The sequence below is a fragment of the Scatophagus argus genome, chromosome 17 (assembly GCF_020382885.2).
Source record: "Scatophagus argus isolate fScaArg1 chromosome 17, fScaArg1.pri, whole genome shotgun sequence".
Classification (NCBI taxonomy): domain Eukaryota; kingdom Metazoa; phylum Chordata; class Actinopteri; family Scatophagidae; genus Scatophagus; species Scatophagus argus.
Window position 1 is genome coordinate 12,573,248 of NC_058509.1, and position 12,123 is coordinate 12,585,370.

Sequence of the window (12,123 nt, forward strand, 5' to 3'; positions counted from 1 at the left end):
AGAGAGGTTTGACACGGAGCGGGGACATTTCCGCATTCCTCCCCGACTACAAAGGCACACCGCCTCCTTTTTGCTCTCCCTCGGCCTCCTCGGTGCTTTACCATTCATAGTCCTCTCCGCGGGTTTTGTCTCCCGTGTCAAACCCGGGAGCACCACAGGGATAGGAGAGGGGAGAGAGGAGGTTTATTGGACGGACGGACACACTATCTATCTCTCTCTAACCATTGAGGAACTCCCGTGGAAACAATGCGCCAGCGGGGATGCAACGTGACAAGCTCGCCCTAGATGGTCCCGAGGGGTCAGGTTCAAGGCCCTTTGGCTTGATCTGTGGCCGGGGGCACTGCTCTGTTCGGGTGGTCGCTTGCAAGGCTGCATGCCCTGACAACAGGTGTGATGGCCGTGTGGGCTGCTGGATGGCTTTTAATCTTAATTTGGAAGATATAGGAAATTCTTCAGACTGTCATCATCAGCTCAGAATATGAACTGCTTTTGATTAATTTCACCGCAAAAGATGGAAAATTTTGAAACTCAATTTATATGTAATAATAATATTTTAATGATGATTTAATCACCATTTTATGTCTGTGAGTCATTTTTTAAATATGACATCAAAATTACTCAAAAAGAAATTGAAATTGTTCAATGAAATCTATCAAAGCATATCCAAAAAACTGTGTTAAGAAATTTGTTATTACCATTATTTGATAAATGTGATTTTCATTTTTTTAAAAAAACATTAAATATCTTCTAACCCACAGAAGTAAAATTGCATACTTTAAAGCTTGGCTTTTATTGATCACTTTAAATATTTTTTATCTTTCATTCTTTGCTTTATTTTGTTTCAGTTCGTTGTGTTTAAATAGATCCATTTATGTTTCAAATTATAGTATATTACCTTCATATCTGGGCATGTAAACAATAGTTTACCCTGTTTGATAATTTCTTCAAACTCACAAAGTTGTTTTTTTTATTTCACATTTTTGTCTCTCTTTCATGCTGGACACGGTTTAGACATGACAAGACTTGATGTTAGATTAATCCAATAAATAGCCAATTACAGGCGTGTAACCAAGCTCTATTATCATAACCTCACTGGAAGGCGTGTACTGGAGACGTACAGGAGATCAGAGGAAAGACATTCCCTCGGTGCTGTGATTTACATGCAAACTTGCATGCTACTTAGAGAATCCACTGCTTTTCATTGAAAAGGTAAAGTTGAGGCAGCTAATGACATGGAAGTATGTGTGGTAATCGTCCCTACCCAAATTTATAGGCAACCCCAAATTTAAAATATTTGCATCACAAAGCAAACAATGTGCCCCGGAGCAATTACTGTAAACGTGGGCATTTACATTTTTTCATCAGCATTGTTCATGTGAAATCAGCTGTGATAGCCATCACCCAGAGTGAATACATTAGCATGCATACTTGTTATCTGGATGGAGAACAAACCAATTAGACCCGTTGTGTGCGGTATAGAGATAAGAGAGTCACACGCATCTGAAACACATACAGATTCTGCAGCTGTGATCAGCGATTATTTGACACATCAACGTTCACCTTAAGGTTTCCGCAGATGGTATTTGTCGTGCGTTGATGAGGTTAATTTTTGAAACGGTGCAGGAACAGGATGGTAAGATAATGGAAGAAGATCATTTAATATTTAATCTTTGGCTTTCTTGTTGTAGTATGAACAGCATTACGGTATACTGAAAATTCCAAAGCCGATTAAGCTTACCTTCATCGTTCAGAATTATTATTGACTAGTTTCGGGAAAGAGACGTCTTATTTTGTAACTTTGGCCAGAAGCAGTTGCAATGAACAGGACTAGACTGCAACCTGTTCATCTTCATTTTCAGGCGCAAATACTTGCTTAAGGTGTGCTGGTCACTTGCTGTACCTTTACCAGGACGTTATTCTGTCAGGGAGCGTTTAATTTTGTCACTGAAATGTCATGTTTTTTGCTTTCTAATGGTGGTTTCAGATCCACACGTGTGGCACGATGTCGGGTGCTTTGCAGTAAAAGTAGTGATAGAAAATTGTACTCTGTGCAAAGTAAAATTTGTGCATTTGAAATTCTAGTCATAGTAGGGAAGCATCATCAGCCAAATATGGTCTATGTAAGTTTAAGTATCAAAAGTTCAAATATGAATTCTGCAGGAACAACATCCCTGTGAGTGATGCATGATGCATAAACATGTTAAAAGCTTTTTTGTAGCTGGTTGAGGTGGTGACGGTATTAACCGTATTCACAGTTCCGAAGTTTAATCTCATGGTGTCCAACCTAGGGGCCAGGTCCCCTCCACAGGGTCACAAGATAAGTCTGGGAGGTCGTGAGATGATTAATAGGGGAAGGAGAAAAAACTGCAATTTTGCTGAACAAATTTGTATTCTTTTTTTTAAAAACTATTCTCTCATCTTTGCTATTTTGTGAAATATTGAATCGTTTTATATCTTAGCAAAATGGAAGCCATGTGGGAAGTTTCAGGGTAAACCGCTGCTGCTGCAGCGGTTTACCCTGCAGCAGCAGTGGGTAAATAGGGTAAAGTAGCATAAAGTGAAAACATTAAGACCAACATTAAGACCATAAAAATGTCAAATGTGCCAACTGGCATTTCATTTGAGTTTTCCTGAGAATCTGCCAAAGCGTTAAATAGTCCTTTACATTGTACTACTCCATGTTTCTGAGAAGGTGGTCTGTTTTTTTTTTTCTTAGTCAACATGTTCACTTCATTAACACTGTGCATGTCCTCTGGTGTGGACACATCAGCCAATAAGATCTTTCTGCATAGTTTAATGCGATGTGATAAGACAGAACAATTTGTTTGTGGTGGAACTGCACATTCTTTGGGTTCAGGTGAAACCAGATTAGGAATCAATAGCAGGCAGAGATACCAGACATTATAACCGTGAGAACAGTGATAAGCACTGTTCTCTACTTTCATTGGTTTCTTATTTGTCATTAATAGTTTGTCTGGGTCTTAGTAACATGAAAGCTAATTGAAAGCAAATTCTTTTCAATCTTTTGTCAAATGTCTTTAGAGAAGCGGCATTAATTGATTTTTGGGTCACGTGGTGGCAGCTTCACAAGCACGAAATGAATCCAGCAGACATTAGGTTACATTACATTACACTTCATTTGACAGACACTTTCCATGTTACACGCAGTACTTATAAATCTATTAATCAAAGCAGATTTAATTTTTAGCTTTAACTTACTTAACCTTACTTTTTCACTGTTACCAAAAGAGAGCAAGCTCATCAGTTTGAGATCAGTACAGTCATAACATGATGCTTTACCAAAGGCGGAGCAGTTCAGTCATAATGTGCTGCTGCTTTTGAGCACCCCAACGAGCCTGCGTAGTTTTCACTCTGAGTCTGAAATGTGAAAGAAAATGTGCCACTTTTGTGTATCTGAATGTGTTTGCCTTTATCCCTGTGTGTGTGTGTTTGTGTGTGTGTGGCAGCTGCTGATCAGTCCAGCCAAGAGAGAATTATGGTCCTCCCGAGGGGGACGAGACAGGCCAACAAGGGACAGGTGACTCCCAGTCTCTCCCAGATCTCCTTACACCCACATACGCACATACGGCACAAGATCTACGCACATACACACACACACACACACATACACACACACAGAGAGAGAGAGATTGATTGTGGGCCTGTCCACCGTCCCCTGCCTAAATAGAGGGGGATGTCCATGCCACAAGGCACAGGGTGCTGTGACAATAACCTGAAGTCTTTAGGTAGACAGCTGTCACACCTGGAGAGGAATCTGATAGGATGTGTGATATTGGACTCCTTTTTAAGTCCACATTCCCATTGTCGGGATTTACAAGCATCACTTAGCTCGAGTGTTTCATATGAGTTAGGTCTTATCCACCTAGCAGCAGCCTAATGTTTAAGCGACATTTTGAGCCGAAAGACAGGGCCCAGCACTGGGGCCAGCAGACAATCCGAGCCTGTTTTGTGTCTCTGACTTGATTTCCTCTCTTCCTCTTTCTTGTCAAGCCAGACTGAAGTGCAGAGAGTGTGGTGCAAGCCCCTTCTCTCCTCTTCCCTTGTCCTCCTCTTCTCCCCGGCACCGGCCCCCAGACACAAGCTTCTTTCTGTTGGGGCATCGCCATGGCAACCAAGCCACTAACTTGAGGAGACGACATAAAAACCTGCTCTTTTAGGGGACACAGGAACACCTGCCACCTCCGCCGATGGGAAGGACTGGGCTGGACGCCTAGCCACGTGCAGACACACACTTACATACACATTTATGTGGTCGCAAATACACACACACACATCCACATAAACAGAGGATCAGTGTAACATTCAAATGGGACCTCTAGCTAACATCTGCTCCCCTTTAGAAGCCCATTTATCTTACAGCAACATCTCAGGTTGTGTGGTGGCTTTCTTAATGCACGTTCTGAAAAAAAACTAATACAAAACCCAAAACAAAACAAGTAAAGTGTTTTATGGAAATAAATAATCCATTACTGATAACGTTTATATCAGGCTAATGCACACATATATCCTTATTTTAACATCTAGATTGCTTTTATACACAAATGATTAGTTTGATAAGAAATTAAATTGTTTGTAAGGACCACATGCTTAGGAGAAGTTTAAAATCTGTCTAAAGCTCACCTATTAACGCATTATATCCCTTTTTTTTTAAGTTGCTTATAAATTAAATACATGTGAAATAACTTGTAATCAGTGAGGCAACAGTAACCTGTACACTAGTCTACCAGCATTATATTTTTGATTGTATTTTATTTTATTCTGTTTAATATATGTATTTTATTTCTATAGTCTTAGATTTGTTTTGTTTTCCCTCGTGTCTCATCTTTTTAAACATATGCATCACTGAAGCTAGAATTTGATTGCCAACGACCTGAAAGCCTTAGAGGTGCTGGTTAACAGACTTTGCTACGTCTGGACAGAGCCCTGCCAACTGTTTCCCTTTGATTTCAGTGTTAGTGCTAAGCTAAGTTAAGCAGACGGCAGAACGCTATCTAACTCTGGGCAAGAAAGCAAATAAGCTTTGAATTATTATTTTGTGAATGAAGCCATAGAGCTAACAGGTGATTAGTTTAGCTCAGCGTGAAGATTGGAAAGAAGGGTAACAGCTAATCTCGATCTGCAGCTCCCTAATTAACACATGGTATATCATATTTCTAATCCTTACATAAACCGACATAAACAGTTTGCTGTTCGCTGGGCATTAAGTGCTGTAACTATGTTTTGGATGTGCACATTAACACCATGTAGTCTTGTCTTTGACTGGCTCTACTTATCCATGAAATATGAGACCACTTTAAATATCTCGTTGATCAGTCTCGTCTAACTCTTTTCAAAAATGCAAATAAGCACATCTTCCTGGAATGCAGTTATTTTAACTATCTAGAAACTAGAAGACAAGAACACACAAGTTGGCCCATATATCTGGTTTTCCACAAAATTATAAATCAAACCACTGTCATTTAGTTGTTGTTTATTTTGAGACCGTTAGGTGAAACTTCATCAATCAGACGGCAGTTTAAAGCTCCTGCAGGCCCTTTAAAGACCACAACCAACAAGTGTCAGTTAGGGGTCAGCCGAGAAGCCGAGGCCGCCTGCGTCCTCCTGTTGCAGGCGGAATTTTCTGGAGAGACTAGTGAGTGAACCTCTGGTGCCTGGCTGCTGTTCATTAAGAGTATTAATGATTAACTGAGAGTGCTATTGTCCCCTTGGTCCCAGCTGTCCCTCCTCCGCCGTTGATCCACTCTGATGCCTCTGGGCCACTAAACTGGCTCCATTCATGTGCTAAAGTGACAGCTGCTCCTCACATTCCACAGAAAATTAACCACAGATGCAGGAAACACAAGCAGCAAGTAAATAAATAATATTTGACAGATTTCTTTTTGTCTTCTTTTGAAAGCAATGGATTGGCTATTAAAAGACTGGGCCCGGAAGGATTATTTTAAGTCTTAGCTGTAATAGTTAAAGAAGCGGAAGATAGGAGTACAGATAATGTTTGCCGTGTTGGTGCTTAGTCATTAGGAGGATGTGAAGCAAATGAGCTCAGCAAGTTTATTGTTGAGATGAAAGTCGTCAGACAGTGAGTCTCCATACTGTATTTAAATCAATTAAAAATGTACTAATCACTAAAAATGTAGAATGAAAGAAAAAAGATGTAGAATCAAAGTTATTACAATCAGCTGTTGATGATTTTCAGTAAATTTTTTAAAGATGTAATCATATTTGCGAGTCACCTTTGTAATCATTCCTAAAGAGAGACATATTATTTTATTGTATCTGACAGTAATCAAGAAAGGAAAGTAGCCATGTTTGACCAGGAGAGGACTTTGACTGGCTCTTGGAAGGTACAGCCACTGACAAAAAATCTAATTATTCAAGTTGTTATTTCTATTTCAATTAAGTGTTATTGTAGGTATGATTTAAAGTGAAAGCTTTTTGGTTTATTTAGTGTGGTGGACATGCCGCTGTCCGGGCTTTACTCCTTCAGTACAAACAAGAAGCATTTATTATTGTCACACATGAGCATGCTCCATGCAACCTATTCCCATTTGGATCCACCTTTTTGGTTACATTCACTGGGATTTGTGCAAAAGAAACAATACAATGAACAATATCAATAATCAGAACCTGTATCATCCTCAAAGCGATCTTTATTGTTTTATAACATCTGCAGTAAAGAAATCAAAGTTGTTTTATCTCCGCGGGCGAGGACTTTAATTGGACCTTAAAAGGATCCGCTGGTGTTTCACATTGTAAAGATTTGTTATTGTTTCACGTGGAAGCAATTATGCCATCTTGTCTGTAATCAGCTGAGTGATCACATATACTGTACGTGCCTGCTGTGGGAGTACAGGGCCGTGTTACTGAACAGCATATGGTCTCACTGTCCTGTTTCCGTGTATTTGTACCAACACTCCTTGGAGATAGGTGGGATCTAATTACTGGTAACATGATGGTTGTTTTCCATGTTGCTTTCAATTAGAGGCTCTCTGTCTGTTTTTGTTTATGGTTTTTGCACAAGTAAACACATACTTTACATTCCAGTTTTTGTGTTCTTGGATGTGTACAGGGGTGGAGAAAAAAAGCAGAAACACCTTACAATACTGAGAAATTGCCTTAGAGTAAATACCAAAAGCAAAAGCTCATAATTATTAGTTTTGGTGCAACCTGTTAAAGGTGCTGATACAACTCAGTGGTCGTTTGTGGGCGAGGGTCAAACTGTGAACGCTGTTCCGCTTTGCTGATACAGTTTGTGCTGTATTTGTTGCATGTCGACATGAATTTTAAGTTCCTCTTGCCACATCACATGTTTGTGAATGATGCACCACCTACTTCAGGCAGTGACTTGTGCTTTTTTAAAAGCTCACAGAGATAGTCGAATGTTTTGTTACCTGTTGTTGCCCTGCAGTTAAGGTCTGAATTACTGGTGCATCTGTTTCAAACTCTGCAAAAATAGATCATGTGACAAACTTAATGACACTTAATGGGATATTTTCCTAAAAGCACCATAGCTGAAGGACAGACTATGACTCAGAACAACCAACCAACACCTTTGACAGTCACAGAAAAACTGTCCATTATGACTTACAAGAAACTGGTATTTATTGATTTTGCAAATCATATATCTTATATATCTATTATATATCTTGTCACACCTTTCACTCATCTCCCCTCAGAATCCGTATTGGTAGAGCTGTCACAGTTGAGAGAACATGATTAAAGGACATTTTTGGAAATACACTTTTACTGCCTTGCTGAAAACTAGATGAAAAGATCAATACCATTCCGGTATCTGTAGAGTAAATATGTAGCTTAAGCTGGAAGCATGTTAATTTAGTTTAGCTTAAAACTGGGGTGGGCTAGCTGGGCTTTCTCCAAACATAACAAGATCCATCTACCAGCACCTCTTAAGCTCACTAATTAACGTGTGATGTCTTTCTTTAATCTGTAGGAAAAACCCAACTCAAATAAATGTATTGGTGCATGCGGTGCTGTAGTGGTTTGTTATAAGACTAGTGATGTTTTTGGAAAATTATTTCTACATTCGTGTACACTCTATTTATGACATTGTATGCGTTTACAAGCACACAAAATGTAGCCACGTATCTGACGCAGGGACTTTCCCCAGGGACCTTTGGAGAGACTCACTGCTTCTCCACTGCAGGGAAAAGGTTCTATATTAAGTTCCAGGGACATTATTTTATGCCCCCTCCCCAAAAGTCCTTGCTCGTGGAGGGTGTGGGGGGGGTGGGGTATGTAGTGCTGAGTGCTGAACATTTCAGGTCTGGTCAAGTACTTGTGCTTTATTTGAACTGTCTTTTTGAAAAATCTGCAGCTGCATATCAGTTTGTTCTTTGCTCACTGTGCTTTGACACACCAGTGTGGACGTACAGACAGATGACTGTCAGTGGCTTATAGTCGTGCACAAATATGATGTGTGAAAACAGCCATTGCTTTTTTGGACTAATTTTCACAAATCATTTGCAGGTCTTTAGACTGAAGTGGAAACACGCACAACAGGCTGGAGCATCTTATAGCTCCTTCAGAAGTAGTCCCTAGTAACTAAAAGCTTTGGATACTTTGGCTGGAAACGCAGCAAATGAATGCTTTTTGTGAATTCAAAACTGCTTACCAGCCATTTTCTTTAGAAAACCAACCAATAGTCATTCACATTAACACAGGTGACCATGGTTTGTTTTACTTCACACCTCTGGCTGATCTTCACTGTAGGTGGTTGGTGTATCACATCTAAATACCTTCAAACAAAGGAATGCTATTTAAGATTTTTGGAGAGTGATTGACCCCAACCAGCTGTTCAACTACCCCTATCCACACATCTCTCTTTTTTGACGGGAACTATGTAATCTCATACCTCTACCATGCACCAGTGGGAAACATGTCACCATGACATCTCCAGAGAAGGAGGGAGGGAGAGGCCACCAGATGCTGGGCACTGCAGAGGGAATGCGGGGCAACGAGCATTAAGTTGGATATTTTGAAAAATAGCAGAATCCTGTACACTGGTACACTTGAGCAGCTAGTTTGTGTTGAGTGATGATAAACATTAGTTCTTTCCATTACAGGAAAGAGGGGAATGAGGTGCTCTCTGTAAGACCAAAGGTGTATGATGTTGGGGGTGAGGTGGGGCGGGGCGGGGTGGGAGTGGTTGTGATGGGGGAGTGTTTTGACTCCTTCTTCTCATGGCACTTAGAAGATACAAAAGTGTGCTTTCAGAAAATGAAAAGTATGCTCGCGTCTAACAATATGACAGAATCGTCACCTTTTCACTCTCAGCTTACCTGAGGTTGTTACTCGGCTGGTGAAGCTGGTCAAATAAGGTTATACACCCATTTACTTAAGCTTGGTGGACGCTTACTGTTGTTTTCCCTTATCCTGCGCTTTATGACTGTGTAAAGCAAAGAGGACAAGCACAGACCTGAGCAAAGGGAGTACTGCCTTTCCGCCTGGGACGCAGTCTGTCTCAACAGCCAACAGTTTACTGCTGGAGAGAACATAGAGGTGGCTGTGTCCATTCAACTCTGTATGCATGCACGTGCAGCTACCCACACACACACATGCATACATACACCACACACACAGTTTGGTTTGTTTGGTAAACACCTATTTTTCATAGATGTGTGTGTTTGACGAAATGCTGCTGGGAATAAATTAAAGAGTCATTTCTGAAACTAACTGTGAAACTTTCATTTCTCTGGATTGGTAAATAAACATTTTGACCTGCAGAGACATTTTACTTAGTCATGTCTGGAACAGACACTTTTCATATTGAAAGTTTTGTATCTATTTTTCTTACATCCACCCTCCACCATTACAACATACAACTCAAAGAAAGCACCTGTTGTAAGAAAGAATCTTTAATTTTCAATCTCTCTACGGACCTCTAAACTGGGGAACAGGAAATAAGATAATATGTCTGTGTGTGTATATGGGTGTCAACTATGTAAACAGAACTGTTGAGGAAAGTTTTTATCAGTGCTACACCTGCCATTGATAGATACCATGTCACATGTGCTGCAGTGAATGTGCACTTGCTTATTTAACTAAGGACTTTACGTAGACCATGTGCTCAATTACATTCATGGCTGGTCTTTAGAGTAAAGAAAGCAGTTACTCAACAGAGGTGAAGCAGACAAAGCTGAACTTTTGACTGGAGGCAGAAGAGGATCTGCGTTGCAGGCAGCAGGATTTGACATCGGCTTATTTCCTGTCATTGACTGCGGGTCACATGGTGACTGCGTGGGCGCGAGATAGTGGAATGCGTTAAAGGGGTGAGGCTCTTGCCACCAGACAGAGCCTCTCTCTCTCTCTCTCTCTGTCTCTCTGAGACACACACACACACACACACACACACAAATCAGTACTTGCAACTGGATACCAGCAGCATTAAAGGAAGATATTAACATATGTAGCTTGTAGAACATTTAGAAAACTCTTACAGGTAGAGGTCAGGACACACACACACACACACACTGTTTTGGGATAGAGAAGATTCACATTGGCTTGACCCACTCACTCTACAGCATTTAGTTCATGAAGTCAACGTGCTATTCAGACAACAACGGTCGGATCCAGAAAGGGAGATAGAAGGGTTCAACTGTGCAGCAGTAAAAAAAAAAAAGAAAAAAAGTGTCACATGTGAGCGTATAGGAAAAACACGCGCCTGCATACACCCACACACAAGCATGCACACAAACTGCGCAGCGTGTGTGTCCAACATTCTGATTTTCCCACTGTTATAAATCTTTGTGTGTGAATGAAACTTTGCTATCCAATCAAATCACTCACAGGCCATCTAGACATCCCCGCCTCTTTTCTCACTGCTCCACCTAACCCTTCTCTCTCTCTGTCTGTTGTTCTTTTTCAGCCGTGAGTTATCAGTTCTACATATGAAGCTAAAAAGTGCTTCAAGCTGTCATCCAAGACATGTCATCCTCTTACCAGCAACCCCAAAGATACAACTGTGCATTTTTGTTTCACAGTAGTTGATTCTGTATTGTGTGAGTCTGAGTGTCTGCTTTTCCTGTGAACGATTCTGGAACATAATTTAACGTGATGTTATATACACGAAGTGTGGCTACCTGTGCCATCACAGATATGTTCATCCATTGACATCCTTGCTGACGAAATCGAGGGACCTTGAAACACAATGACACATCTGCAGTTTTATTCCACATTTCAGAAGATTAAGAAAGAAATATGTGTGCAAGCCTACAGCATATCACAGCAGGCCACTCGCACCCTATGTGGCCCCACCGTAACGATTGCTCCAGACACACAGACACACACACACATGCACATGCACCCACGTGTGCCAATAGCGTGGCCTTGATGTGGGCTGCTGTGCTGTGTCTGCTCTGAGTGTCTACAGCTGGAGGCCAAGGCTGCTAGAAGAGATGAGGAACAGGAAAGGAGCTGAGGAAGGATTGAAAACGAGCGAAGAAGAGTTTAGGATGAAAAAATCCATCACCCTTAAGGAAGTTCACAGAGGATTAAGCAGCAAGATTAAGATCTAGTTCAACATGATTAAGCAGAGCAATATAATATGATGAGGCTGAGCTGGATGAGCTGGATGAGTAGAAGACAGAGGGAGCCAAACTGTCCAGAGGGGTAGAGTTGTGGTGAAGTGTGGCAGAGACACACGGACTGGGAGGCTTAAAATGGAAAATGTGACAAGTTTTAGCACAGCAAGAGGGCCCCTATTTGAGGCTGTGTGTGTGTGTGTGTAAAATATGTCAAATACAGTAGCTTCAGTTGGTTGTTGAATTCATAATAATGTAAGAGAAAGAGTGCAGTCAGGGACAGGATTCAGAGGTTGCAAAAATTTTGGCAAATGGAGTTTCCTCCAGGTCTTCTGGCTCTCTCCCACAGTCTAAAGGTTAACTGGGGACTCTAAATTGACTGCCCAACCTCTCGCCCAACTTTACGAAGGATAAGAGGTTATAGATATTATCTCAACTCTTTCAAACATGTATGTCTTAGCTCAGGGGTGGATCTGCTTTTCTAACTTCTCACTCATCAAGCAGCAGTTCTCAAGGTAAAAGGTCACAATGCATATACACCCAACTATTAGCTAAGCTTTGTTTG